The sequence below is a fragment of the Pezoporus wallicus genome, unplaced genomic scaffold, assembly GCF_028554395.1.
Source record: "Pezoporus wallicus isolate ANWC-B61680 ecotype Strahan unplaced genomic scaffold, APGP_CSIRO_Pwel_v1 contig_3486, whole genome shotgun sequence".
In the NCBI taxonomy this organism is placed as follows: Eukaryota; Metazoa; Chordata; class Aves; order Psittaciformes; family Psittacidae; genus Pezoporus; species Pezoporus wallicus.
Window position 1 is genome coordinate 6,694,045 of NW_026642292.1, and position 6,074 is coordinate 6,700,118.

A 6,074-nucleotide genomic window follows, 5' to 3' on the forward strand; every position below is an offset into this window, starting at 1 on the left:
CTCGAGGGTCATGATCTGATATGGCCCAGAGGTCATGGGGAGACTGGGGGTAGCTTAGGGTCTCCCCTCCCGGAGTTGCAGGGGTGGAATCACTGCTCCGCTGCCCCTGCTGCTGCACGCCTCAGCTCTTCCCTGTAACTTAGTGAGAGCCTGAACCCACCCCCACCCACCCCCCCATGCTCCTCAGTGCCCTCACAGTGCAGCCTGCTTGCAGCCTCTTCCATCTGCCTCCAGTTTATTACCAAGTTCTGAGGTGGGACCCCAAACCACAGAACCCCTCACCCCATCATTGGTCTTGCTGCAGCACATGCCTGCACCCACGCATCTTCAACGAAAGCACCAACTAAATTGCTTTAAGATACGAGTTGTTGCAGCCATCTTGTGACTTGCTTGTCTCAATAAACACACCATTTTCCCCTGGCTGCCCCTGCTCCAGTGCTGGCTCCCAGCCCCTCAAAGAGTCATTGTTGCATGATTACAGATTATTTCTCCTCCCTCCCCGCATCCATAAGTGAGTTTAACCCTGTGGCTGGCATTACACCTGGCTCTCACAGCTTTCCAAACTGTTACATGGGTTTGTCTTCTTGCCCTCAGCTTTCACTCCTTCCAGATATTTGTAATTAGAAAATTTAGATAATTTATAAGGATATTGAACAATTTGTGTGCTCACACACACAAATTCTGTGGAAATCTGCTGGGTTTTTTTCCACTGACATTACATTCTATTAGTCCCATCATGTAGCTGTGAGCGGAGCACTTCACCTGCCTTAACATCATACAAAAGGGGAACCTTATTTAAGGTCAAGGCTTTCTTCAGCAAGGAACTGAACGATATAACTGCTCCTGACCTTACACTACATTCTCTACAGTCTGATAAAAACAGGTTGGACTTGATCAAATGTACTGGGTGCTTCCCTATGAGAGTCACCCTTAGGTGACCTTAGATTAACCAAAGGGTTAATACCACAGTAAATAGGTAATGAAACTTTGAGCGAAAAATGTAGTAGCTGAGGGGAGCTGGCAGGTGAGAACAAGAGGAAGCAGTTCCTCCTCTTACATCCTTTGCCTCCTCAGACCATTCTCTCCTTTCTAGTTGGGGCTGAGTGCTGGTGTGTTAGAACAGAAACAAGAGTGGTACGGCATTGCTTTGCCTCTCTTTTAGCAGAAGCTTTCCATTTTGTATGAAGGGACTTTTACCTTTGTACATAACTTTGCTGCTAAAATAAGCCTATGACACCCATTTAATCCTTGCTGAGATTCAGCAGTCAGGTTCAGTGATGGCTAGGTCAACCTCTTGAGGACCTTCCAAAGTGACGATGGTAGACTTCAGGTTCCTCTAGATACTTTCCCCTGTTGGATCAGAGAGCTTCTGATGCCTTCTTTTAGGGACATGGCTTAGCGGTGGACTTGGCAGTGCTTCGTTAATGCTTAGACTCGATCTTAAAGGTCTTTTCCAACCTAAACAGTTCTATGATTCTGGAGGATTCTCCATCTAATTGACTGCAGTGTTCTGGAATATGGCACCAGCAGCTCAACACCCAGGTCCTTCTGCATCCCGGTACCCACACACCACCTAGGGACCAGCATCTCCAGCTGCAAGGAAGGAATCCCACTGCTCCAGCCATGCGGGTCTTGAGGTTAGCACTGGCTCCTTTCCAGACACTTGGGAGCCTGCACGGGTGCTGGAGAGGAGGTGCGACACATTCCCCAAATGAAACATAGTCAAGCAAGTGGGCAGCTGCATTTGATGTTTCTGAGCACTCTTGGGGCATAAACAGCAGAGGAATGTATGACAGCAGTCCTGGCTGGGAGGGAGAAGGTCTCGGGTGAGGTCTTGTTCCCAGAGAAAATCCTAAAAACTCTTCTGGGGGCTTGAGGGGGCAGAAAGAAGAAGAGGAATGCCTTTGGCCACTTAATAAAAGAAAAAAGCAACCACAGCTTTAAAAAATAAGAGTTAAAAATAAAGTAGAAAAGAGCTATAAGCAAAGGATTAAAGAACATTTCTCTCCTTCATGTTTCCCCTCCCCACCACACAAAAAATTGTTGTGGTCAGGTTTTTTATATTTCAGAATTTCAAATAAAGTTGACTTTTAAATCTTTCCCCAACATCTGGTTTGTAATTAAAGGAGCAGTAAACGGGAGGGAGACAGAAGCCGCCTCAGAAGCCTGTCCTTGATACATGACTCTCCAGCAATATAGCTAGATGAACGATACCACCCCCAGGCTCCAGCATTTACACAAACAAAATCCAGGCTGGTTTTGGTGGCAGCACAACCAGTTTCATCTTCCCCCTAGAAGGAGGCTGCCAATTATCTTGCTGTGGTTGGGGATTCGATGCTGGTGACAGACATTGAAGGCAATATCTGCATTATGAGGATATGAATTGTCTAATGTAGCTGACCTTGCTGGTACCTTAATTGTGTTTTGTTTTACCTGAGGACAATCTGCCTCAAGGGAAAAATTATGCTAACAGCTGCTGTGCTTTCTTCATTGCTCAAATATTAACAAAAAGCTGTCTGTAATATAAGGTAGGAAACACTGTTCTGTGAAAGTACTCAGGCTAGAGGGATTTGAAGGGGTGTTAAGACACTATGAAAACGTTCAACCTTATTTTTTCATAAATGAAGGGGTGCTGTTGATGTCACCACACAGCCTTCACTAAGCCGATATTTTGAGGACACTGATGCTGTGGCTCCCGTCCTTGCTCTATGAGCGAGCAGCAACATAATGCCCAAGAGTGCTCCCACATATTGGTTCTTCCCCATCTCCATCTGTATTAGCGTACTGTGGGGGCACCGGGTCCTCTCCAGGGAGCAACCGGACATTCCCAAACTCATACAAGTCACCCGAGAGCTTCAATGGGACCATTATAACTTTTGTTATTTCATTATGGATTCCAGCTGCGTTTCAGCTTGTACCCCACAGGCTGAAGCCATTTGCCATGACAAATTTTCCTGTAATGGAGTTATTTATTGATCTTGCCGTGTCATAAATAGGAAGCTTTGGCTTCCTTGGGCATGAGATACTCAGCAGTCTGTTTCCTGCAAGCATCATTATATATTGTAATTCACTGAAAAAGATACTCCTTGTACAGAAAGGTCATGGTTATTAATTATATGAATAGCAGTAGTGGCTTTCAGCGAAGCAGAGTCCCAGCTGCGCTGCTTCCAGATGTGCTTGCAGATAGGTGGACAGTTCTGCACGCACAGACAGCAACAACTGACAAGACATGACAAGACAGCAGTAGGATGGGAGAAATGTAGCTCCTGAGTGATGGCAGTGCCGCGTGCTGGGCTGGGAAGCTCTGTGCCTGCCTTCAGCAAGCCTGTGGTTTTCTATATTTCCCCAAAAGGCTCAATCTGGGAGGCTTTTGGAGAGCGGAGAACAGGAACAGGTGAATCACAGCCACAGGTACTTCATTTTGGCCACACTTTGTTCTGCTCTTGTGCTGGTGCAGGGAGATGAGCCCTCAGGAAAATATTTACCTTTTTCTTCCCTTCTTTTTCTTTCCCCACCCGAATCTTTTCATGCCCCTGTGACAAGGCCAGCTTCCTCCACAAAATTCCTCTGGCTTGGAGGGGCAACAGACAATTCCCCAGAGCTGTTGTCCTAGAGTTTTCTCATATCCCCACTCCATGGTACCCTGTCTACTTCTGTTTTCTTCAGGTTCCCTCCCCTGCCAGAGCTGCAAGCCCCTTTCAGAAGGATGTTATTGTAGCTTTGCTTGCCTATGCAAAGGAAATACAGGAATTACTGAGGAACAAGGTGCAGGTACATCCTGGACACTGCAAAGCAGATGGCAGTGTAGGAGCCCTCATTGCCAGCAACAGTTGAAAAGGGGCAGATGGAGCATGGGAGACTGCGATAAGGAAAAACAGTGGCAGGGAATGGGAGGAGAGCAAACCAACACAGAAAGCTGGCTAGGAACAACTGGGCAGTGTAGCACCCTAAAGAAATAAGCAGGAGAACTGCATTACAAGGAAATAAAACATATCTGAGCTGGGTGCCTGCATCTCACAAAAGCAACAAGGAGGGTGACTGCTCCCAAAAGGAAAAAGGAAAAGGCAGTTCGACTCCATGCAGGGAATGGGAAGGAGAAAGGCAAAAGAAAGGCAGTACTGAGCTGGAAACCTGCTGCTCTTTTCTGAAAGTGCGCCCTTGGCCTCTCAGGTCAGCCACCCTGCTCCTCCTCAAACGAGACCTGGCAAGTGCCCATTATGAGCAAAGCTTCGGAAGGTGAGAATGCAGCGCTGGCTCTCGGCAGGTGCCTCAGGCTGGAGACTGGCCCATCTTCGGTGGGTCAACCCCGGGGGGCAGTGACAAAGCACTCTGCTGGCTGATGAGGCCAGAAAAGGGGAAATGCAGCAGGACCTCAGGATGATCCGCACTGGAATCTCCTCTTCATCTGCGCTCTCCTGCCTGGAATCAGTGCTTGCCGCAGAGGGCCAGGGCAGTGGTGGCTGGAGGGGGTCTCCAGCAGAGCCCACGGGGCAGAGCAGCCCCAAGCTGAAGTCGGTACCTTTTGCAGACCAAGAAAATCAAGCCTAAATCTCATTGTTTTGGAACACTTTTTCTGGTTAGGACTCTTAGCTCTGTTTACTCTGAAGTCAGACAAAACACAGGGGACTCAAAACCAGCATCAGGCTCTTAAACTCTGCAAACGTAAGTGATCCCTAGCCGTTGCCATACAGGATTCTCCAAATACATCTGTTTTGCTTCTTTCATGACATTTGATTAAACTCTCTCTATCCTGACTATTAATTAAAGTGCTTAGAGGCAAGGCCAAAATTTCACTTCCCCTCCCAAGTTCACCGGCTCCATCCTCCTCCTCCAAATATGTTTTGCTATAAATTATTGGCACTGTTTCTGTTGATAGTCAACATAATCAAACATTTGTAAGCATGCTGTCTCTTCAATCTGTTCAGTTGATGCACTTTACCTGATCTTTCATTAAAGTAATCAAAACACTTGCTGTGCCGCGTCTAATGAATGTTGCATGTATGATTAAGTACTTTCATTCATATTGCAAGTTTGATTTAATGTAATCTGCCTTTCAGACAGCCATTAGCCTAGCTCCTGCGTGAATTCGATTAATTGGCTGAATTCTTCCAGATGTCCATTAAGTATTACAGGAATTTCTATGTAAAAACAGCAGGGACTATCTAGCGGAGAAGCAAACAATGATATGTTATATTGCTGCCATGACTTACAAAAAGCTGGATTCATTTTCATTAATAAAACATCTGTACTCCTGCACAGCTATGCATCAAGATGCATTTATTTTATATGTTTATTTCTCTTATGACTATAAATAGACAGTTAAACAGAAGCACAGTATGTTCAGTTGGAAGATACACGAGCAGAACTGTATCAGAAATGAAAATAGCAATAAAGAATGGCAGAGTTAGGACTTAAAATAAGCATTGGGAATTGTATAGCAAACAAGGCAGAGATTCCTATGGCTGCATGGTATTTCTTAGCATAAAGGCTGCAAAACTGTCAGCTCTTGGGTTGAAATGTCCTGTGCCTGGTTTATGTTTACAAGGCTCATCACACCTTTAAGTGGGAGCAAAAATGCACTTCAGCATTTTTAAATGGTATGGGGGAAAGAGAAAAATTGCCATTAAAACAAACAATCCTTATAAAAAGGGGTTTTTAATTCCACAATTATATTTTTTTTCTGTTTGTTTTTTTTTTTCATAAAGTTTCACTTAAGGAAGGAATCACTTTTTTCCTAAAAAGCAAAGCTCCCAGAAGCCAGTTTGGGTTTCAGCACCTGCTGTACTCCACCATGCAGGAGATGGTGGTGTTTCAGGGAATGGGGAGGATGCCTCCACACACAGGCGGAGCTCCCTTAACTTTCCACTCACCTTCCTAGATGTGAGAGTGCCTTTCAAAGGACCATGTGAGATCTCAGTGCCTCCTTGTCCCTTTCATCCCCTGTACCCACCAATGCCTTTCTCTTGCTTGGGAATGAGCCCATGGATGCAGGCTGGAGAATCCTGACAGGCAAATGACCCTGACCCTATGGCCTTGACCCCTGCACAATTCCTCAAAGCCAGGGAGCTGTAGGG